Source organism: Apus apus, chromosome 8, assembly GCF_020740795.1.
Source record: "Apus apus isolate bApuApu2 chromosome 8, bApuApu2.pri.cur, whole genome shotgun sequence".
In the NCBI taxonomy this organism is placed as follows: Eukaryota; Metazoa; Chordata; class Aves; order Apodiformes; family Apodidae; genus Apus; species Apus apus.
The window spans coordinates 5,117,877-5,143,794 of NC_067289.1; positions in this window are offsets into that span (position 1 = coordinate 5,117,877).

The following is a 25,918-nucleotide window of genomic DNA, read 5'->3' on the forward strand; positions in this document are numbered from 1 at the left end:
CAGCTGGTTATTTACACTAGCAGGAAAGAGGCTTGAATCTTGTAAGAAACAGTATTTTTTTTTTAATTTGTTAGAGTTTATGAAAGAAAAGGTTTGTCTGGAAATGTAGGTGCTCCCAACAAGGCTTCCAGAAATAGCAGTCGTCTTGCTTCAAACTGGGTAACTAATTTATAGCAACTCACTCTATTTTCTTTAAAAAGCTCCAAAGTGAATAATCTCCTGCAGCATCAGACTGATCTGAACTCTGTTCTCAGATTCTTCATAGTCAGCTAAAAGGTGTAGGGTGGGGTTTTATTTGGTTGGTTGTTTTTTTATTTAGGGTTTTTTTTCAAAATTATTTTTCCCAAATGAGGCCATCAGCTTCTATGCATATGTCCTTACATTAGGCATCCAAATAAAGTGCAATGGTCCTCAAAAGGGCTCAGTATAGTGCAGTTTAAGACAGTACCTAAGTATTTTTTAGAAGTCTAACAAACATTCACATGCTTAAGTATAGCTTTATGCTTCTAGTTGTAAAATATGATTGCTAGGACTTGAGATTTTCTTCTCCTGGGTGAGTGGCCTAGTTGCCAGGCTATAAAAGTAATTTACTCTCTTGATCTGGCCCAATTAGTATTTAATTATGTCAGGCAAAGTGGAACTGCTTGAGTGGAAGGACTTGAGGATCCTCACACAGCCCAGGGTAGTCCAAACTTAGAAATTCACTTGGAACAACAAAAGCAATATCTGAATCCAGGTCTTCTGCATCCTAAGCAAAAGTCCTGACAGCTATATTGGTGGGTAACAGGAAAAACAGTATTTCCTCTTTTGTCAGCTGCATTTGGTGCTGAGACCAAACCACTAGACTTGCTCTGAGGCTGGAAATGCTTGGAGAAAAGGAATACAGGATGTCAGTCTGTGAAGCCTGGTGAGGATTAAATGCAAGAGAAGTGCCTACCTATCCCCAAAATTGTCAAAACAACACACACCCACAAGTGCTGAGAGTCAGCTTTAGCACCCAGAGTACTCTTCATTTTGGATTTCAGCAGCTCAGTGGCAGTCAGACACCTAAGGTCTTTCTCTGATCTAACCTCTGATCTGATGCCAGATTTTGAGTCAGGAAGGGGAAAAGAAAACCAATTAATTTTTCTGCACACCTCATCTTCGAGTTGCCATTCAATGCTTCATGTCAAGTGTTTCATATGCAGGATGTTACAAAGAAAATTGCTTTGTGTTTTCTTTATGCCTAAGATTATTTTTTTAACACTTGCTTTTGTCACTCTCAATTCAAAATACATGCTTCCTGGACTGAAAAGCAACATTTTCCCACTAATACAAGAGAAAGCTTTCTGGTTTCACTGTTTTGTAAATTCAGCTTGAAATTTCTAGTAAAATAAAGCTCTATTTATGCTGATATTTTGCATTGTACCTGAAAGCTGTAGGCAGCTGAGGACTAGGGTGAATTAACTGTTTTCTCTGTTCAGAGAACATGACAAGTGGAAGTAAAGGGCTACATATTAACCTGACAGGGTTATGTATAATAGCCTGTAAAGTTGAGCAAAAGCCTAGATGTTGATATACCACCATTCTAACCTAAAAGAAGATTCTGAGGCTTGAGTTCACACACTCTGACCATGTGTTAGGCAAGGAAGGCAGCATAGAGAATAGGTGGGAGAACTCTGCCAGCTCCCTAGCAGCATCCCTCTTAAAGATGACCAGAAGGAGCAAGTTTGTGACACCTACAACCCTTGTGTCCCACAGCACACCACAACCTGTAGTGCCAGACCTCTCACACTGGGAGCTCATCTCCCAAGCCCTGCCACTGATCCACTCTCCCAGTGCACAACTGCTGCTCCTCAAGCTGCATCCCAAATCTACTCCAGCCCAAGTCCACCTCCATCCTTTTTGTCCATACTTCTGAAGACATTCAGTTGTCTACCCCAAAGCCTTTCATATCCTGCACACCTGAGCCCCTCATTGCTCTGTTCACACCTCCTACTCCCCTCTCTCCCAAACACCTTCCCATCTGGCTTTGTACCCACCAAAGCACCCTTTCACTTTAATTTCTTCACTCTTTACAGTTCCAGCTGTATCAGCCAAACTCTCCACTCCCCACCTCAGGACCACAAGCCCTGGTGGGGTCCGAGCTGTTCTACATACACTGATGTGACTACTGATTTTGTTGCTGCTGCTGTCCCTCATCTGAGCTCCATCTTCCCACCAGCATTCACTGCCATGTTCTAACTTCCCAGCCTGACCAACCAAGCTCACCTCTTCCTGGGACTTCACATGCAGAAGGTTTTTCTGTCTTCTCTTTCTGGCAAAGACTTTCAACACAAGGCAACAATTGCCCAAAATCTGACTGGCTCAGCTCTGAAGAAATTAAAAATAATCCACATCCAAGAATGATAAAATCTGTAGGAGCTATAAAGATCTGCTAGTGTGAATTGGCTCTCAAGTCTCCAAAACAGGCAACTACAAGCCTGATTTCTCTGCATGCATGTGTAAAAGCAGGTTTTGCTTCTACAGTGCATCCAGTTAGATCTGAAAATGCAGCAGAGAGGTGTTTATATTGTAAATAACCTTGATGCTTTACAGTGTGTTATAAGTATCAATAAGCCATCATTATAATGCTAAGCTGTAAGAAATACACACAGATTTTAAAGCTGTCACAGTTTAGTTCCTGGGAACGACTGCTTAATATATGTCAAGGAACTCCCTTTTGCCTCAGAAGTAGCACATTACGGAGTTTTTTTTAACTTCTTTTATCATGTGTTGCACATTTCTCAGAGGTCAGACCTGAAAGTGAATTATCTGCAGCAGCAGGACATTAAACCAGCCTTGACATCCAAGTGTGATATTATTTTAGTGGACATGGTTACTGAACAGGCCGACCACCCTGCTGATGAATCCTGGGTATCAGGAGTACAAATTACAGAATATATTTTGCAAATGCTCACAATGTCAGTTGTCAGACTGATGGTGCAGACAAGAGCTTCAAAGACTGTCTTGTAAGGATAATGTTATTGCACTATGTGTTGTTCATATCAGTACACAGTACAGAGTCACCAGTTAAGGATGTCTCACATCCTTCTGATGTTCTCCAGTTGAGGGTTTTTTCTGCATTTGACAAACTAAATATTGTTAATACCTGTAGGAGAATATTATGCCTCGACTTTAAAGGATTTCAGCTCCAGCCCTGCTTTCCAGTAATTTTATTAATTATAAGAATTTTTATCATTTTCCTCCTTTTTTCCAGCATTTATAATTCCTATTAAGAGGATGAAATACATATTTAGTGGTATATTTAAATTTAGACAGGCATGTACTCAGACTGCTATTAGTATTCCCTTTCAGTTAGGTTTGCCTATTGCTCAATACTTATGGTAGTAGATCAGATTTATTCTTTTTCCAGTATGAAGAATACAGACAACTCAGCATTAAAAAAGAAAGAAAAAGGGTAGCATGTACATCATCATTATGCAGGCTGCAAGGCATCTAAATGTTTTTAAATGTGTTTACCCACTTTTTGAGAAAAGGAATACTTTAGATGTCCACATACTTAGAAACTTGCTACTTACCTAAGCCATTAAATACATTAATACAAGCTTTGCTACTTCTGAGAATACTGTCCTTAAAACATGAATATCATCTAGTAACTTTGCAACTCTTCTAAGAACTGTGACTGTCAAGTCAAATTTTCAAATCTTCAGCCCACAAACTGGACAAGCATTTTAAAGAAGCTTGGTGCTCTCACAAGTACTTACTTGAGATGGTCCAAGTATCAGAACAATGCCTCACCCAGCAGTTGCCACTGTGGAGTGCTGAACAACCTTTAGCAGCTCACTCATTTTGTCCAGCATCTACCATAGTTTTGCTTAAAACAGGGGCTTAAGCTGTAACTGAAGCCATTTGGGATAGGCTGCCCTACCGCAGGCACGTCTGAGGAACACACAACTGTGTAACAAGGTGCACAGGCAGCTTCCCATGGCTGTGCTCAAAGCGCTATAAAAGCCAGATACAGATATATACAAGCTTCCCTGTACTTAGAAACCTTACGGATCTTTATAGAGACTTTTATATAATGGTTTAGGGAGGAACTGAATCAATAGAGAATTTTTATGAGACTAAGGCCTGCACATATTAAAGCAGTAAAAATTTCATTTTCTTTATAAACTTTACCAGGAATAAAATGCATCAAGATGCAGCAGAACTCAAATATATAGTGCTTGTTGGAGACATGTAGTACTTGTTCTGAAGTGTCTGTGGTAGGACAGCCAGTGGAGAAACAGAGCCAGAAACAAGGCTGAGCTTCTGCTCCAGCTTCCAAACATGACTCTCCCCCATCTGTGACCTCCTCCCACTACCACCATTGCATTACCAGCCACTTTTCCCTTGCCTCAGCCTGCTCCTCCTGCTTTCACTTTCTTCTCTCCCCAAATAGAGCTGTGGGAACACTGCTGGGAAGAAGGGAGGCCAGCTGCAGCAGGGACTGCTTCCCTGGCTGGTCAACTACAAAGGCAACTTCAGCCCATGAATTGCTGTAAGCATGAACAAGAGCCTGGGAATGCCTCAGAAATAATTTTCCCTCTATCTATAGTATAGCAAGAACATTTTCCACTACTTTTCTAAAAATGCACAGAGAAAGAACTTATCCTGGCCCTAGCATCAAGTCACTCAAGAATAATTCTATCAGATTTATGACATTTAAGTGCTTCAGTAAATATTTAAAGAATCTTATTGCCACATACAGGGTTCTCAGAGATTAAAAAGAAATAAATTACCTTACATTAGCATATAATAATATTTACCCAAGATAATTAAATCAACTCAGTTAACCACTAAATCAACTAAATTTTCATTACTATGACATGCTTGAAGAGTACAGGTGATATTTGGTTAGAAATGTTAAAGTAATAAAAATAACTGTTGGTTGGTTGAGATAAAATGAAGTAGTATTAAAATACATTAAGTATCCTTGCCATTAATCTCAGACAAAAGTCAAGTTTGCACTGTTGGAAGGAAAAGTATTCATTCAGTTATTAGAAGTATAGATTTAAAATATTTACATCACCCTCTACAAATATTAAGCAAATATCAGTGCCCTTAAGCACTTCACAGGTGGAAAACCAATGCACTGCAGCACGCACCTGCCAAAGCAACTAATGACTTTCAGGAGGCCTCACCTTTGGAGATTTTCTTTGATACTTTACAGACACCTCTTCATTTGAGCACTTATAGCTATTTAATGGTTTCCTGTCGGGTTGCTCAGGATACTCAAAGGCAATTGTCATATCAAAAGGTGGGTGGTCAGAATAATTTTACTGCCAAAAAAAATGGAAGGCATGTACAGCAGACTGATAGCCAGGGAAGAATGATCAGAGGAACCAATTCTGAGAAAAGATGGACCAGTGTCATTAATAGCAGCAAAGGAAAAATTTCACTTGCAACAGTGCCACTGTATGGCTTTATTTCTTTTTTGTTTGCTTGCTTTCTTCACCTCTGCATATCTGATAACTTTTGGATGCTGCTGTACTTGCACAGTCACTCCTTCAGGAGGAAAATCTAGCAATCCCTGCAACTGCACACAGCAGCAAGACACCCAAGGAGTTGGAGCTTCCTACCACTGCTGCAGGCAGCTGAGCCAGAGCTTTCCCCAGAGAAAAGCTAAACTTCTGCAGTTTTTCTGTTCTTTTCAAGATCTAACTCCTGATTAAAACTTCCTTCAATCAGAGGCATTCACTGGCAATACTAAAACTGTTGCTCCTCAGCAATGTCTCTGAAGCAACTGATTGCAACGAAGAGTTTGTTCTCAGTTAGCAGACACGGTATTACAAACTGTAGTGTCCCAATCTCACTACTTGCAAATAGAAAGTAATCCAATCTTCATTGCTAACCACACAAAAAAAGCATTAAAATTAAACTTTAAGATTTTATTTTATGGCTACTAATAAAATGAATTAGTGCTTTTTTTTTTGAGGTTTGAGCACTCAACTCTTTTTTCCACATACAATATCAGCATCATTTTTTTTCCTATTAACATCTCTATAACATATGTATTTGTCTGTATTCTTCCAGTTATGTGGCAGGGAAACAGAAATAAGCTCACTTGGTCAAAGGCAATGGAAAAAGTGGCACAGAGGAAAGTAGGAGCAAACATTCACTTAAAATCATGACTAATTTATGTAATCTACTGGTCACTGCCTTTTAGGAATCTTTCTTCCCCATGCTGATCCATCAGGACTGTTAATGCCTTGCAATTGTCAGCTTGAAAACCATCCTCTCTCACACATATGCAAAAGCCTTGTATTTTTAGCCTAAATGTGTTGATCCAGGTGGCATTCCTTAAATTTCCATTTACTGGGAGTCTATCCAAGAGGAGATGGAAACCTTCTTGGCCAACTGCATTGCAGGAAATGGGCCACAAGTGAAAAACCATGGCTGAGCATCAGTGAACAGCAGGTAGTAGAGCTCCTGTGAGACTGTAATGCAAAAGGCAGTTGGTAGGGAGAAGCTGGGAGAGATGGAGACTTGTCAGGACAGCAAAAGGCTCTACACCAGATTCAGAAAGAAAAACTTACATGCTTGCTTTGGTTTTATTTGTGGTCAGTGTCCTGAGCTATAGTGCAAAGTCTCACCCCAGTTGCTTTGAAAACAGTTGGCTGATCAGAGTAACTGGAGGAGAGCTACATTTCAAATAACACTTGCAGCTTAGGTTCACCTTGCATGGTTCATCCCTGTCAGCACTTTCCATGTTTTCTGTTCTAGTATATAATGTACAGTTTCTATTCCTTTATTCTTAATCACCCTTACTGTGTAATTTTCTTGAGTACTTATCTACCTTTTCATCTCTGCTTTACCTAATTGCCTGTCCCTTTCCTTCAGACGGTTTCTTTATTCCCTTATTGCTTTTCAGAATCATTAGCATTGCATTATTATTCTTAACAGCAGACCATTTATGTTTATTATGCAGTGTTTGCAAATATATGGAGAACTGAACTTCTGGCTGTATTTACCTAAAGCTAAAAGGAGAAAATGCTATGCAAGATGAATTCTTGTTTCATTTATTTGCTCACTTTTGAAAGGAAAAAATTTAAATGACTTTAAAGACCCCTAATTTCCATTCAGCTTTGGCATTTCAAGGGATGTTTGAAATATTTATCAAATCATATTGCTTTGTTACCAAAAATTGTACTGATATTGAATCCTATTTTTCTCTTTCTTGGGTATTGCTCTTTTCCTTAAGGAAATATTTTTAACTAAATCAAGTAACTGAGATGATCCTAACTAAACTGTGACATTCTGCCCCATGAAGCACTTCTTGTTCGTGCACGTTTGGCTCTATAAACTTGATTAAAGGACAAACCTACCCCCCTCATGTTTTACTGCTGTAACCATTTGAGGTGTCCGTTTGTTTTTTCTTGTTTCCTCCTGGCTGTGTGGCTACACTGCCATAGGGTAAGACAACAAAAGTGATGTCTGGCCCTTCTCCCATTCAGGTGAAGGACAAACTCTCCTACAGATTACAGTGAAAGCCAAGTTAGTCACCCAGCTCCCCAGCTAGGCAAGCCTGCAGTCATGCAGCACTCACATTGAATCAGAAAGCCTATGGAGTACACACAGTTCAGCACAGGCATCCCTACCTGATCAAGGCCTACTATGCCTGCTGTTCATACATCTACAGATTAATCTGTTTTTCCTTTTACAGAAGCAGCAGGAAGGTGGAAGCTGTTGGAGTATACTATTGCTTTGTTTGAGCTCATTTTAGTTAAAGCTAGCTCATGCCATTGTGATTTTGAATAAACCAGACTTGCTTCCTGCCAGCCTAAGCACTGACTGCCATTGCCACCACAGGCTCTCAGCCAGACTCTATTCAAAAAATTGACACAGAAACTCAGCCTTTAAAGAAAAAGACATTCTCTCTTCCTCTGGGTTAAGCAGCAGTGCTTTTAATTGGTCCAGGGAAACAGGGAACTTCTCCTAGGGAAGGTCCCAGTGGCCCAGGTATTTGTGAACCACTCACTCCATGACTCCACTTCTCTTTCTCCACTGGTCTGTATCTAAAACCATCAGCTGTGACTTGTGCACCTTCGCTTCTCCCACCCCAACTGCCATACCTCATCACAGTGTGGGGCCTGCTGATGGCCCACATCTTGAGGTCCCTTCTGTTGCTTATGTTCACATGAAAAAAAAATAATCATTTGTTAAACACTAAATACTAGGCATGAAGTGCCTATTAATCCAGAAGTAATTTGATTCATTACATGCATTTTTCTCCCTCTGCCTGCAGTACGTAGCTACTCGAGTTCTAACAAACATTCTGGACCTTACACAGTAGTAAGTGGTGTCTGTGACTTCCAGGACCAGACTGTGCTGTGAGACGCATGGGTTTATGAATACAGGATGCTGGCTCATGGCTGCTGCATGGCCTTCCTTGCACAAGAATACAAGCCCAGGCTGCAGCCGGGTTCACAGAATGTGTTCAGCTGCCAAAGTAGCAGGGGGCATTATCTTATGGCATCACATCTCACTGGCTGAAATACTAGTGGCAATTCTTTTTTTTTTTCACCTAGGAGGCATCACTGAGCTTAAAGCTGCTACATCAATAAAACAGGGAACAAACAAGAAATTATAATTTCTGTCAGAGATCTTACCAGTCAGTGAATGCACTAAATCATATAGGAAGGAAAGTACTTACACATCAGTCTCTTCCTGAGAAGCTGCAGTTGTGTTTTATTAACAGAAATATTTCTGTTTCATAAATACATAATGAGGTGACTGCCTATAGCAGAAAGTCACTTCAGAGCTAATTGTTGCTCTGGCCAAACCACCAAGCTGCTTTCTATTTGCTTGCAGCATCACATTACAATGAATGCAGCTGACAAGCCAGCTATTAAAATATTGGAAACATCTCCTCAAAAACAGTGATTGTTTAGTTAGTACAAGTCAGTTGCATTATCATCTGAAAGGATGTAGTCTAAGAGTCTATTGAAATATTGCATGAAATGCAAGTCAAGGTAATAAATACTTCCCTTACAGTACAACTAGAGACTAAAGACTCTGGGGCAAAGTGCCAGTCACAATTAATTTGTATCCATTTATTTCCACAAGAGTAGCAGAAACCTAGTTATCCTGCTGACTTACACTGGTAGAGCAGCAAGCAACACACCAGAAGGTGAGAGAAAGAAACAAAAAAGGACACTGCTGATCACAATGAGGTTCTGAGCAGGATCTGAAGTCACACTGTGAAACACTATGATGTTGCCAACAGGAGCAGTACAGAGTGGCCCAAAGCAGCCAGGGCAGTGGTGTCTACTCAGCTCTTCTGAAACTGGGCAACACAGAGAGATTACTGCAGGATTAAAGTAGATAAAGAGCTTGCACAGCTAAGACACTGAAGAAGGAAAATAGTAGAACAGCACATAGACAAGATTAAAACATCAGGATACAAAGCCTTATGGTCAGAAACTGATTTGGACAGCCAACAAGGGATCTCTCTCCTTGAAGATAACACACAGGAAATTTAATTCATCTTTGTTAGATGCTGAGACACATTGACAAAACAAATTGAACAATATTTTCTCCAAGATAATCCTTGTCACATATGCATTCCCATACTTAACAGAGGGCACACTAACACCTAAACTGGAGGTAGAGTGTTTTCTTCCTTCTTTTATCCCTTTTCTTCTCTATTACTATTAGTGACCTGGGTTGCACTGTTTATTTTGGTTTGCTCATGGGACAAAGCCTGACTGATGGCCTGAGAGGACAAAGGTACCTGACAGAAGCTAGAGGATAGCCTTGTGCTTCAGGAATCCTGGGTTTTACACAGCAGCACCAAAATTACCTCCTCACCTGTTATAACAGTACTGGAGAAGAACAATTCCCCGTGTCCACTCGAAAGGCATCACAAAAGATGTCTTGAACACCCTCAGGTTCACAGCCTAGAGCAGCTTTGCCATACCAAAACTCCTATCCATAAAAGCCAGGGGAGAAAATGAGTAGCAGATACTGACCTGCTGGGGCCTAGAACTTCCAAAAATCTTTTGGTCTCACTGTGGGATGGGGGAACTTCAGATGCTGTGAATCACCACACAGGGCCTTAGGTATGACTGCTAGGGATTTTTTGCTATTTTTTGCTATTACTTTTCCCTGCTACACTACACAGTGAGTCAGAATTCATGACAAAACAAGTGGTGAGTCACACCAAGAGACTCTCCCAAACTTCTTTTTCTTTTGCAGAGCCTCTCGATGACCATCCACTGCTGCTACAAGGTACATAACTCAGCAGTCTGACAGGGTTGTTTCAGATATTGATAAAAAAAACCCCAACAAACATATGCTGAATCAAGCAATGATAGAACAGAGCAGGCATGCAGAGACCTCAGCACTGAAACATGATTTAGAAACAAGCAGAAGTTGCAGAGGAAAAAAAGCAGTGTAAGGTCGAAGTCTGGCAAGCTGTGAGGCTGCAGCCAGCATTCTCAAAGGGATGCCTACAACAGACAGACTTTGAGAGTACAGGTTTCATCTCCAGATACACCAGGGAGTAAAATAAAAGATATTAGAAAATATGAATCAGCACCGAAAGACTCTCCTGAAGAAAATATGGGCATGGGTGATTGAAGGAAAATTTAGTTGGTGATTAAGGCAGACAGTATGTTGACTACATATAGATCTTTAAAAGAAGAGCATGTGATAAAATAATCTATTTAAAGTTTTGCCTTTATGTTGTTCCATTCCCTTATTCATCACATGTATTCTCTCTCAGTTGGTAAGTTCCTTTTTAATTTTTCAAATACAGCTAATATCTTGCTGTGGAGCTATCCATGGAAGAATACAGTTGAATACATGGGTATTAAGAATCATACAGTTCTTGTTTGTAGTGGGAAATTTCCTTGTGCAAGAGTGCTGTGACTCCTGCTTATGCTGTGTAACATGTACCAACAGGCATTCAGTACAGTTGTGGAGAGGGACTGCTGTGATGTCAACGGTTACTGTTGAAATGGAGACTTGTACCTTGTCTCCAGAAGGAAGACAGAGTAGGTGGCTGGGAAATATTTAAACAAACAGGACATATATAAGTCTGTGGGACCTGATGGGATGCATTATCCAGCACTGAGGGACCTGGCCAACATCAGTGCAAAGCCACTTGCAATTATCTTTGAAAGTTCATACTAATCAGGGCAATTTTCTGAGGACCAGAACAAAGTAAATCCTCATCTTACCTTCAAGAAGGGTAAGGAAGAGGATCCGGGGATCTGCAGGCCAGTCAGCCTCATCTTGATCCCTGGGAAGGAGCAAGCTCAGGCAAGGGCCACAAAGATCATTAAGGAACTGGAGCACCTCATGTGAGGAGATCTCGAGTGAGCTCAGATTGTTTGTCCTGGAGAGGAAAAAAAACAGGGGATTTTATCTGTGTGTATAAAGACCTAATGGAAGACCATAAATAAGATAAGTCAGATGCTTCTCAGTGGTGCACTGTGAAAGGACAAAAAACAATGGGCATGAAATGAATACAAGAAACTCATTAAATGAAATAAAAAACCTCAAACATTTCTTTTACAGCGAGTATGGTCAAACCATGGAACAAGATGCTCCGAGATCTTGTGGAGTCTCCATCCTCTGAAATATTCAGGAACCAATCAGATGTTGCTCTCAACAACGTACTCCGGAAATATCTCTTCCAGCCTCCTTTATTCTGTGATTTTATGCAATTCTAGTTTTGTTAAACCTAGACACTTCAGTTTAGACTAGATTTGGGAGTTATTTTTCCAGAAGAATTTCTGAAGATTTGATAGTCCAAATCTCTCATCTTCAAATCTGAAAGCTTTAGATTTGAAAGGTTTATCATGCTAAAGATAACCTTTTTTCAAAACATTTTGCTTCATGAACACAGGGTCCACAATAGCAAGTAAATGTTAGACGTCTGTCCCTTCCCCACCTTGCTCATTGCTTTCTTCTCTAGACTTTTGTGATGCTGTGATTCTTGCCACCAGTTTCCTAGAACAAGACAACTTAAAATCCCAGACTTCTAAAGGTTTTCAAGTTGTGTCTATATATCAAAGTTCTATAATGACAGGTTGATAGGTACTTATTTAAAAACATTTGTACTCTTTACTATAATCCTTCAGATAGCACAGGAAACCCCAGCTATATGATTTTCTTTGACTTAATACAACATTTGTTAATTCCCATTACTTTAAACCACAGGGCCCTTGGAAATCAGCACAACTTGGTTAAAATCAGAGAAATTATACCAACCAACTTAAGATGATCTGACTATTAATCCCAGTGCAATAGAATTTTAGGTTAAGATCTGAGCATGCAGGTCTTTGGTGATAGCCAAAAGCAATCTGATTAAAAGCAATTCTGACCTCACTCCAAAGCACAGAACTTTATTTCAAAGACTTCTTATGAACCTAAGGGCTTACAGGACTACCTGACAACTCAGTAGTTTCAGATAATTTAAAAATAAATCCCATGAGCTTCCCTTGGCCTTTAATAATATAAAGATTGGAAGTATGGGCTATAGCATCTGACCCCATTAAAAAAAGTCTTTTCACAAATTTAACAGGCTTTCTCTCAATTACAATTTTCAGTATTGCTACACATATACTACCATTACTTACAGGTTTTTTCTTTTAAGTTCTAGACATCAGTCCACATCCTGCTTGTTTGTTCTTATGGAACTGGCTCTATACCCAGTCTCTGAAGTCACTCCACAGCATATACTTAGAGAACAATTATTTTGCTAAAGTAAACCAGCTAAATCTGCTTAGTCTCCACTTCTAAGACAGGTTTTCAACTTTGAGTGTCCTAGTAGCCTTTTTCTGTACCTTTTCCAGTGTGATTTAATCCTTTCCGAAAACAAGTGCCTAGAATTATTCACGCTGTTTAAAATGAAGCTAACTCAGAACCTCGTGCATAGCACTATTTCCAGGCGAGAAATACTGCGTGACATTCTAGGTTCACATTCACCTCACTTACAGGGACAGTCATCCTTTCATCAATGAATATATTTATGCCTTGCTTCACCTTTTTCAAATGTAGAGATTATAAGAAACTACTATTATTATTAGCCCCTACCAGCACAGACCTGTCCTGTATATTGGGGAATTTCTGCTCACTTTGTTAGTTCAGTTCTTAGAGTTCTCTTGCTATTTCCATATATTTTTATCTTCTAAGTTTTGGACCAATTTTCTGTGTACTCCCATTTACCCATGCCATTAATAAAAACATTAAAGATCAGACCATCTGTAAATCTCCTCTAACTTTTATTCCCCCCTTCAGCATAGGTTACTGTTGACTCACATTCAGCCCACTTAACATTTCTTGCCCTCTTCCCTATCTTCATCATCTTGACTACTATGTTCCCATTTAGCAGGGCCACATGTTGCACACTTGCTGTCACACAAAATATGTGCATGCAACCAAGGAAGGAAAAATGACTGACAAGGACAAAAAAAGGAAAGGGTTTTATCAGTCATTACTACTTTTTGGGTGCTTTAAGTATGAATATCTGAAGACGCAAACACCTGACCATTAATTTTGGAAAGGAAGTATATGATAAATTGACTTCATATTAATTCAACAGTTTCAGCTTTAACTTGACTTCTGTCATGAGTTGTTTTTTTCCTCACACATCAAGAAATGAAGACTGAAAAGCAACCACTAGGCACACAAAGACTTTTGAGACATGGCTTCCAGTGCCATTTGTGCCAATTTGACTTCCTTTCCATCAATGTCCAGCCCTGTAAATTGGCAATAGTGCCTGTTAATATATCATTTACTCACTGTTCTCAGAACCATGAGTGCTGAGTGATTTGTAGAAAGGACTATGTTCTTAAGTGTCTGTTTTCCCCACTTGATCTATGGAAAAGCATTTCCTGTCTATATAGACTTTGCCTCGCTTGAAACCACTGCTCATACGTGACTGCAACAGTGTTACTACTACAACAAGACAACATAAAGCATTCAAGACAACAAATACAGTTTAGTTTCACTTTTCTTTGTGTCATGCATGTAATCCTCCAGTTGAAAAAAACCCAGCAAAAAACACAACACCTTTGGGGTTCATTACCCATATCTTTTTGACTACCAAATGCAATGATAAGTACATAAAATAGAGTACTTGTGCCTGTTTTGCTCACCCTGTCAGATGGTGTGTAACACAATGTGCTGTAACCTTGCTAGAAACTAAGTGTGATGTAGCAATTATAACGGAGAAGAGGAATTACCTGCAAGGAGGTTCTTCCTTGTGTCTTTGCTCATGGTATCTTCTCTTCAATACTGTACTGTTTGCCCTACACTGGGTAAGACAAGTTTAGTGGGCCAGTCACTGCCTCTGAAGAACCAGAGATAGATACCAGGGGATAAATGGGAAGAAGTGCTATGCCAATACTACCATGGCTGCCCATTGCCCTTACAGAGTCTATCTGGAGCAAACTGCTAGCAAGGAAAGTAGAAATGAAAGTCTATCCTTGGTAGTAAGTTCCTCACACTAATCCGTGAAACACCAATTATAGATTCTATCATATCAGTAATAACAGAAAATAATGACTGAGCAAGCTGATGGCAGAAGCAGCAGCAGACTGAAAACATACACTACTTATGTTTATAATAAACAGAGTGCTAAGGACCTGAACCTGGAAGAACATTTTTCAGGTATTTGTAAGTTATAACTTTTTTTAGTCTCTCCCTAACAAACCTTTAAAGAAGCGTGAGCCAATCTGCTAACAACCACTGTTCCAGTGTGCTGTTCTTCTGCATCAGTTTTTACAGCATGTGTTATCAGCCTCTTTAATAAGCGCTATTATTCCATTTTCCTGTGAATATTTAAGAATAGCATATCTCAAAGGTAAATTATGCAAGAGATGATCTGTCCATCTGTTATTTTTCTGACAAAATCACTTGGCTGGATGGAGGGACATTCAGGACCTTGAGCCATAGAATACCACAGCTCAAAGGCTCAAGAGGGTGGGCACCTGGAGCAGAGGTGAGGCCTACAGAAGGGCACCACTGCCCAGCACAGCAGAGGGGTACCAGCTGTGCAGACAGCACCGAGAAAACACATCCCTCTGCCACGCTAACAATGAACACAGCCTTAGGACGTGTGCTATTTAAACCCCTCTTTTTCTCACACAGTGCTGAATCATTTGTTAAGCCCCCACAACAAACACTAAGGACAAAAGAAAATAAACCACAGGGAAAACACCCACCTTCTCATTTAGAGATGGAAGAAAATGAAGTACCATGTATATTAAGTTATTTTGTTCCATGAAATAATACGCTTGTTCTAGTCAAACAATCCACACCTGGCAAGAGCTCATTCCTATTGTTCCCAATGCTTCAGCAGGTTTGCAGAGTAGAAAAAACTACACTGCTAATGTTTCATTTCAAACCCCTCCAGTGCACGTTGTGAATGACTAAAAGTCAAACACACTCCTACTGAGTTTAGAAATGATAAATTATTATAATCCTCCTACTGGTGGGCAGAATAGTTAGCAAGAGTATAAATGAAAGGCTGATACTTTAGCACAGCAAGTAATTGTGAACTGAAGAGGGATGGAGGGTTGTGGACACAGTTTTGTAGGAAAACGTGCCATGATTGATAGTCCTGCTGTGAAGAAAGAAGTAAAAAGCCACATGCCACCTGGAAGAAATGTTTGTGTTTTTAAGGTCTTCAAGAGAGCAATGCATGTTTCTCTAACAGCAAAATTCACAAAGCAAGAAGAGGAAAGCAGCCAGTAATTTAGTTACAAACAGGTGATGCATCATGTGCTTACAGATGATCATACAATATCCCTATAAAATTTCAGTATTTTACGCTCCTGACACACAATAGACATTTTATCTACATATGACATTTCACTAATGCCAGAGTATTCTCTCAGCTCCATGTGCTCAATGAATCATTATAGCATTTGGAGCAGAGATTTCTTCACAGTAAGTAGAAATTATTTCCCAGTTTTCTCTGAGAGAGGTGGGGTCATCTCACATCCACCCTTGCACAGCCTCTACCCATACTTGTTCCAAATAATGCACCTTCCTTCAGAGATCACCAGGATCCTGAACTTCAAGTTTTTCTAAATCAGTTCTGAAGCCTGCACTCAAAAGATACATACTCAACACTTTGTAAATATGCTTATTTAGCACAATACCAGCAAACTGCAGGGTCATTTGGGCTGTTACTGGAGAGAGACTTTCTTCAAGTCCAGACAAGACTGGAAAGGCACTGAGCTGGCAATACCAAGCCTTCCGAGTCCAGCTGCTGCTAAGGGTACAGTACAAACCCTATGTGTCTTTCCAGAGGAAAAAAAAAAAGAGCCCACACTCTTGGTTTCCTCTGGAGGCTGCTTCTTCAAAATAAACTGCATAAGTGGCTACTGAAACCTGTCTACTCATTTCACTGCTCAACCGAGGCAGATTTAGGAACCCACTTGTATAGTATTGAGCACTTGCCAAGATTCATTTTCAGAAGGGCTTCTTTGCATGGGCAAAAGTAGTTCCATTTAGATGAAAGTCTAGCCTCTGGAGAAGTGATGGCAGCAACAGCAGCCTCTCAGGAAACTACTGTTCTGGCAGCCTTCTCATTTTTTCTTGGGCAGAGGATTTTGCAAGCCTGTCAGAAATGAACTGTGTTTACTACCTGACTTCCAGGGAATTTGTATTTTGACACCTGCTACACCTCAGTTGAGTATGTCTGACAGTGATGCTTTAGAGCTATTAGCAGAGCTTATCAGCATCTATTTTAGTGTTTTTCCCTCTGCTGAGAATGGATCCTACAGTTTTCACGTGCATGTCTGCTCTAAACCTATCAGAAGGTTAATGAATCCATTAGCTGGCTCTGATGCACTAGATGGTCCCAGCTTATTTGAAAGCTGAGATTTCTCAGTGCCACCTCCTCCTGCTTCAGGAAACAGATCAAACCAACCAAACTTATTCCCAGTTATGCTGTTCATTGTACCCAGCAATAATCAGGGCAGTTGTTTCTTCTTGCTGACATGAAGAATTCTTCCAGAGAGAAACTCCTCTCCAACACTTCCCTGTGATAGCCAGCACTGCTGATGAGACACCATAACAGTGTCCCTGTGCAAACCCACATTTTGCTGTGGTCCCTAAAGAGGAGTAGGAGCCCAATGAGCTTGACTGAACAACTTAATTCATTTTTGCAGAGGTCTAAATCAAAAAGGTGCATTCACAGTCTTAAACTCAAAAACCTTCACATATGGAGAACCTTATTTTTCAGCACTGAGAACTTCAACTAGAGGCTAAATGAATGTTTGATGAACCAATTTTGGTTCTGTAGCTCTTTTTCTTCTGGATTACATGGATTAGCAGCCCTTGAAACAGTTTATTAGATACAACTTCAAAGTGGATTGATGGTAATCATTACTAATTCCACATACCACACACACAATGCCATCAATTGCTATAAACTTTTCTCCTTAGTGAATACAACTTACATTGTAAGTATTTACCTCCTAGGCAGCAACATTTCAAAACACTGGCATATGTAGTTTGGAAAACTGATATTGTTGGTCTTAATAAAAGTTGAGAAATCTGTTTCTTTTTCAAATTTTAACATTTATTGAGGCAATAGGTAATTAAACTGGACTTGGGAAGGAGGAATTAAGAGGAAACTTCCAAATGTCAGCTCCTTTTAGCAGCCATTCTGTGACAAAGAATACTGTGAATCCAGCACAATCCAGCACAAACAACACAATCCAAATCTGTGCAGACCAGGCAGCACAGACAGCAAGTATCTTACTGGGACAGAGGAGTCAATTGCTCATTTTCATTGTGGAAGAGATACTACCCAATGCCTTACATGTAATAGCCTTAGCTAAATGTTTGCCACCAGCTCAGCCCAGAACATTTAAAATCATTACGCACTAGACCTGGCATGCAATGGGAAATCAGCTAGACAGGGTCTAATGCAATGAAAGGATTTAGTGCATGTTCCGTGTTTTAATTCTTTTTCCTGTATGAACTCTCATTCTAGAAATAGTTTAATTAAAAAAAAATAGAGAAATATGAGACATCCTTATGATGGAATAATGAAGTCAAATGAGGCTAGCACATGCATCAAGAAATACTTATGAAATGGTAACAGGATGCAGTTATGACTGCTTCAGTGTGCTCTGTGAGAGAGTTAAGTAAAAGCAGGGACACTGATGTTTCTAATTCATTTCAACAGCGGTTCCAGAAATGGTTCTTTAAAAGCAAAGGCCCAGTTAGCGGCCTGCTGAAGCCTTATTACCTCATTTGCAAGCACCATTCCCATAGGGACCAATCCCAAAGACACCACACATAGCCCAGAAAAACTCAGGATTTCTTTCCTATGGGAAATTCTGATATTTTGTAAAAGGCTTTGTTCTGAATTTGAACAAAAAGAAACAAATATCCAGAACTAAGGACATTGTGGAAGAAAAACAAAAAACCCCACAAAAAACCCAGAGAAATCAAAATAGGTTTTCGTTGGTTTTGGTGGGTTTTTTTGTTGTTTTTTTTTGGTTGTTTTTGTGTGTTTTTGTTTTGTGGTGTTTTTTTTGTTTTGAAACAGAACAGTTGATTGATCCCAGCTCTGGAGGATTTTTGCATGTTTTCTTACTCTGAAGGACTTCACAAGAAGTCCTTGAGAATTGTCAGTGAGACCCTACATAGAAAGGAAGGACAAAACCTTGAAAAAGGGCCTTCAAGACTTGCCACCAAGGAGACTAGAGTAAGCCATCTCACTCTGAAGCTGAGGGGCTCAGAGCTTCCCCTATCTAGACCCCATATGAGAGCCCAGAAGGCCTGAAGTTCAGCCTCCAGCCTCTAAACAGCCCACAGGCAGAGCCTGCACTTAAACAGAGTCCTTCAGCTCCCCAGCATCAACAAGGGGCAAGAAACCCAACAGCTATGTATTTGAAACTCATGACTATGTCAGCAATAGGTTGTCAAACAGCCAGGTTTCCTCAAACATTTTGGTTTTGGTATAACTGGCATTTTCCAACCAACCCACTCTCCTAGGCGAAGAAAAGAAGTGTTCTTGGAAAGTTCCCATCCAACTGTACTTGCGATATACACCTATAGAAATTGCACCACATTTAAAGTCCTTTCAAGCTTAATTTATACGAAACCTGCAGAAAAAGGAGTACAATAGCTTGTGATGAGTGCCTAATAGTATGCAATATCCTCCTGTGAAAAAAGCATCTCTCAGAGAGTACAGTGCATCTATATAATATTTGTGTACCACAATCTGTATATGTCTGGCTCTTAGTCACTGAAATAACACCTTGGTATTTCATTTTTGTGACTGCTAATTAGAGCATACTACCGTCCTTTGTGGTAACATATACTCATGTACAGCTTGATGTTACAGTGCACACAGATTGCCTAGAGAAAAGCAAGCGTTTTCTTCTTCTGGTGTGATAATTGATCTGAACTTGCCTGCATTCATTTCCCTCAAGACACTTCAGATTAAATGAATGAATCTCATGGCTGCAGAAAAGCTGAGTATTAAGGGGATTATGCTCACCCCAAGAGACCCAGTACTCTTGCATCTACAATCACTTTTACACATTTTCTCTCTGCTCTTCAAAATACGATGTCTCCCTACTAAATGTCAGCAAGTTGTGGAGTTCTGCTGAGTTTAGAGGTACAGATGCACTGGCAGATTTTGCTTGAGCACACTGCATACCAAGATGAACTGCTAAGGTTAATGACCTAATGATTAACAGCAGAAGACACCTTTGCAGGCAGATGAAGTTCACTAACAGAATTACTAAAATGATTATGAACTTGGCTCTCTTCCGGTTTTATACATCACTGCATCCCTGGGAGGTGAAATTTTGTCCTAGAATCATGACTGATCATTTAGCAGTCATTTTTTAAAACCTAATGATGGCTAGACAACCCTTTGCCATATTTAAGAGGTAGAATCACTGTCTTAGTAACTCAAACTATTTCTAAAAGTGTAGGATGGAACTAGCAATTATATCCACTAAAAAAAAAAAGTCATGAACCAGCAATTGCTACAGGTGAGCAGTATAGTAGATTTTGCCAGCATTTGAATAGAGATGGTAGCAATGGATTAAAGTGAAGTTCCCAGCAACAGGTACAGCATCCAAAGCTCTGATCATGGGAGTTGCAGACTGAGAATTATTCTCTTCGCAATTAATGTCCACCTGCTTTATTAGACCCTTGGGGAACAGACCAGTCTTTTAGACCTCTCTAATAGCCTCTCCTCTTCAATCCCCTGTCTGCCAGTTGCTGATTCAGATACAACTTCCCTCAGGCAGCAGAATCCCACTTAGTAGATCCAGTCTGGATCTCACAGACTTTCTTAGGAGATGATGTTCTCCAGCCCCCTGGTGGCTCAGGGCCTTCTTCAGTTAAGTACTGAATGTCCCAAACCTCTCAACAGCCCACACACAGCACCTGCACTTGAATGGCAAGTCCTTGATCACCTCAGCATCAACAAGGAAGCAAGAAACAAGGTGTTCCTTTCCCATTAGGATACAAGCACTCTCCTTTAGTTCAGAGAGGTGTCCTCCAGAATGTGACTTTTAAGTCTGCAGATATTATATTCATATCAGAAGTCCTTCCTATTAAGTGGGTTGAGACACTGTACAGGGACAAGGTGCCAAAGTCCTTTGCAAGAAGCTAGGCACAAAACCAAAGAGTTTAAAGATGATGATTTTGCCACACTCCTTGCAGCTTTAACTACCCATGAAGCAGTTTGTGAGGAGCTATACCACAGACAGAAAAGTAGACCAGTAAAATGATGGGGCACAACAAATGAGATTGCAGAGAACTACCTAGTTACTGCTTTAAATACATGTATTAGATGGCATTTTATAGAGCATGAGAGAAAAGTGTTTCTTCACTAGAAGTAAAGAGGCAATCAAATCAGACAGCAGGAACTACAGGAATCTAGGCATTCTTAATTTCCCTGTTTGTATGCCAGAAATAAGAATAAAAAAGTTTAACATTTTCACATGATTTGCCTCTCTGCCTACATCTCCAATCAAATGAAAAATCATCCTGTAGCAAAAAGTCCCTGGAAGTGATGACTTAGATGTTATCCCATTTTTCCTACAAACACATACAAACCCACCAAAGCTCCCCAGCTGCGACCATCAAGTGATGCTGTCTTTGTGTTCGCATCATCCAATTTACCACACAACCCCTCAGACCTGACAATGCATCCTTGTTTCCACAGGGGAGTCACCAACTGCACAACTGATGGAACACAGCTGCCTCATGGAGGAAGACAGCACCTTCTTCACAGTATGTGGCAAGTCTGCACAACACACAGGGCTGAAAAAGAAACCACCAGCAGATCCCACTGAAACTGCAGGGGCAGCCCTCAGAACAATATACCAAGCAGAGCAAAAATACAACCAAGCCACAGAACTAACACTCCTGTTAAAGGCACCATCAGATCAGTACTTGCCCCTAGCAGAGTTTAGAAACCTGGCATCACTCCTTATCCTCCAAATACACTGAAAAAGTATGCTCTAACCAGGAGAAACAAAATGAGCACATGAGACAATGAGAAAAGGGGATTGACAATGGGTAGGTACTACGCCAGAGAGCTTTAAGATTTATTGCTTGTGTTTTAACTGTTTCACTAAATAACCCTTCCTAAAGGGGAATCTCTAGGGCCACAAAATCAGCACCTGTGTGTGTGGTTGGGGGAGGAAGTTTAAGGGAGTGAAACAGATTGCTCTTTAAAGCTTTTATATAATATGGCCACGGAATCCCTCAATGGCTCTTAAAAACACTTCAACCAGAAAAACACACTAGATGACTGAACAGCACAGGGGGAACAAAGCACAGCTTTATTCCCAACCTGATGTCTGTGAAGCTTTTTAGATAGGAGAAGTATGGAAATCTCTCACACATGAGGTGGATCAAATCCACCAACAGACTCCATGGGAAGAACTCCAAGGGACCAAAAATATCCAATGAGCATGGGCCAAGACTGGCAAGCAACTCCAATATGCAGATGTGAGAGGGGGCATGTGTGAAAATTACTATTTTTTAAATAGGGTTTACATAAGGTTAACAAGAGGCAACCTTTGGAACTTAATAGCGTTAATACTGACTACACTGATATAACAACTACTTTCTTAAGGCTTTTTCTTTTTCTAACATGCATATGATGCATTGAAAAAAACCCTAAAGCTTCGGCAACTGAAAGCTGGCATTAAAAGGATATTTGGTGGGTGTTTGTTTGTTTTTAAGGAAAGCTTGAAACTTTCAATAAAAAAAACAGGTTATCAGTTTTTCCAGAAAGCCATTTAACTAGTTCTTGACTAAATAGCCTCTGCTTATAATGGAGCTCTCCCCTGTGGCTCCTTGCCTGCTTGTCCCAGAACTAAATAAATTCACCTGTAGGTCACTTCTTGCAAGGATGCAATTCTCTGCTTCCTTAAAACATGATAGAGGAACTAACCATTAATTTCTCAGTGAAGTACAGAGAAATTTCCTGCTCTCTTCTGCTTTTCTAGGACAGGCTCCCTACTAGTGCTAAACTTAAACTGTCAGCTAAGCAGTGCTGGAAAAAGAACAGGGCTGGAAAAAACAACTTCAAGGAATGGAAAACAGGCAATTTTATCAAATCAGAACAAGATCACAATTGCTCTATTTGAAGTCCAGGGAAAATATAATTTAGCTCTAGGGTGACTGTCAATAAAAATATGATTTCACACTTGTCAATGCATTACTATTCTTGCTGCAGGTAAGCTAGAAAGGGAAATTTATTTCCATTGCACAGTAACAAATACGTAACTCGGGTGAGTTGCAAGGGTGTGTTAACCTTGGAAAAATAATGTACCTTGAACCTGGAAACCGGCACACTACCCAAAAGTCCCCACACCAGATCTGTTTGCTGTCCAAGCAGGTGAGAAAGCCTATTCTTCATAATCAGATCTGCACCTTTGGTAGGAACACAGGCTCTGTTTACGCAGGTGGGATAGGTGCTCTTGCACCATTTCAGGAAGGAACTGGCACATTCATTAGCTGCTCTTTTAGGAGTCGCAGATGGCATCACTCCAGCATGACATGGTTTTCAAGTACTGACAAGAAAACCCCTCAGACAAAACATACATACACTGTAAGCCGAACATCAATAGCTCTGCTTGGATTGGCTCCAGTCTGCCTCCTTCCAGGAACAGACACCAACAACAGGGCACCACATCAAGCACAAGATTAGGTCACTATACTTTTGCAATGACAGTAAAGGCATAGACGTAGACAACCAGAAAAATTCCCACTGTGACAAAACGGGTCATTACTTCTCATTTAGTAAGAAAACATTTTGCAGATGGTGCCACCATCACCTGTGGAGAAAAGAAGCAAGCCCTTCTTCTCACTGTGGACAGCATAAACCCATCACCTCAACTGATGGTGAGGAACTTCTCTTACCAAGATACACCACCTGCTCTGGCCCCATCTCTAACACCATTTAAATTAAAAGTCTATGATATAGGGCAATCAACAGAGCCAAAAAGAGATTTCTGGGTAGCACAGTTCTCATTTAAACACCACATGCCTTGCTCACCACCAAGAGAAAAGCTGGGCCATTTGGCTGTTGTTTTACCTTAGTCTTTGTGCGAGAGGATACGGTGCTTGACCTTAGATCTCGCAATACTCAAGGCAAAACAGGTGTATTAAGGCGAGAAAGACAGACCAAAATTTTTCAGTTTTTAAGAGGCCAAACCAAGGATTTCAAAGAACTATAATTAAACTTGCAAGCTCTTGTGAGACCAAAATCCAGTATAACACTGGGGTGAATGTTGTTTAAACTTGATCACTTTTCTCCCTCCAGTTTCTCAATTCTCCTCAGTGGTTTCTGAAGGTAAGTAATTCAGGCAATACAAACAGGATTTTTTGCTTGTAATTCATACAACTCAGAAGACTCACTAAAGCCACTTTATCACTGCTGCTTCGATGCCAGGAAACATGATCAGTTTATACCAAGTGATTTAAAGAATGCAGGGCTTGAAGGGGATCCCTTTTCCTGCTGCAGAGCAACACACATGGGCATCAGCCTGCTTTTCCATAGCTGTTATCCCAGACTTCAGGCACCGAAAAGTTGCTATCTTTAATCCAGATCTACGGACAGAATTGGGGGCCAATATGGGAGTGCCATGCTCTTACTTCCTGGGGTAAATACAGACAGGACACAGTAATAGACCACAGGTCCTAAACATTGAGTTTTAGAGACACCCCCCATACACCCCCCCTCCCTTTTACCCCTTGTTGCTTTCCTCATGGGCTGTGACCAAACACCTGTCCTGCAACCAGTTGTTCAACTCCACTCACCAAGTAGTGCCTATCCTTGTGCCCCAAGCAAAAAAGCCTCTCCCATCTACCTATTGCTGAAGAAGTCTGTTCTCCAAGATCCTTACTCAAGTGGCCACTATTCTCTGGCACCCACCCCAGAGAAGCAGGCTGTTGCCAAGGAGAGTGGCACAGAATCCTGGGCCAGACAGGCTGCAGCTGCCTGATCCAGAACCCTACAGATGCTGGCTACTGCATCCACTTTCATGCCTTTATTGGGGCATCATTAGCTTGATGCTTCTTACCAAGCTAAAGCAGGTTCCTGGCTGTTCCTGCTGAACTGAGTGCTTGAGTAGAGCTTGCTCTCTCCTATAGGGAAACTGTCAGACCAGCTGGAAACAAAGCACCAGCCAGGCTGAGATGAGCCCCTGCAATCAGTGCATCACCACTTAGGCTCCATTAGCAGAGCCTGGAGGTAGGGATACAGTGCATCCTACATAAAAGAGTGACCTCCACTAACTGTAGATCTGGTTCCTCTGTTCCTTTAGGAAGTATACAACATGTGGGAAGTTCTATCTTATCTGAGTTTTGGGTGCAAAGGACAGATAAATTTATTTTGTGAGTATGGTCTTGCAATTGGAAAAGCATGAGGCAGGTCCAACATTTTAATGTATTGGTACTGGTATTAGTTTATTTTGGACATGCAGAGTTTAGGAAGCAAGTAAATTGGTCCCTGCTCAAAACCCCCCCCTCAGACAAATAGGGTGAGAACTGACTTGCAACACTGGGACATTTTCCAAAAAAATCTCCAAAGGAATAGCTTATTTTCTTGGCAGAGATGGAAAAGGACAGAGACTGGATACAGAACAGGACATCTAGGGCTGGTCTAGAAGTGGAAGAAAAAAACTGAACTAAAAAAAAATTCAACTAGCTTATGTAGCATAAAGGAAGAAACTTCATACCGACCACTAGAAAAATAGGCAACAAAAGGAAGGCAACAGAAAGACTCCCCATGGATAACAGCATGGCTTACGCAGTCTCCGGAAACATGACCATGAAAATGAAATAAATTCTCCAATATGTTGGCAATTTAAGTGAAAAGCCTTGGATCAAGAAACAGTTTGATGGCACAACAGTGTAGAATGCGTTGTCCTCCAGGCAAACCAGAAGTCAGAATATTTTCTACGTTCCTGCTTTAATTATTTCTCAGGAAGGAAATCACAGTAAATTAAGCCTGCCATGTTGGTTCATCAAAATTAGGCTCAGCAATATGTTCTTGGTCTAATTTGAATTCCACAGTAACTGGTCAAGCTGGCTGAGCAGCCCACATAACTTGTAGGAACAGGCACCAGGAACAGTTCATCACACTCAGGTTTTAGAAGCTGCAGTGGTGCCTGCAGAACAAGTCCATTTACTATTCTCCTTTCAGGGGAGAAGTATTTCCACAGGCTAAACTGAAGTCTAGGTAACAGTGAACAAAAGTACAATAGCCATCTCTTGAGTAGGAAAGAGTGATTTCACAGCACTTGCAGATGAAAGGCAACATGCCCCGTAACACAGTATAATAATAGCCCCAAATCTTCTACTTTACAAAGTGTTTCAATGAGGAGCTACAAATAAGCAGGAGAGAGTCAGATGCTACAGTAAGAGAAGTTGGTGA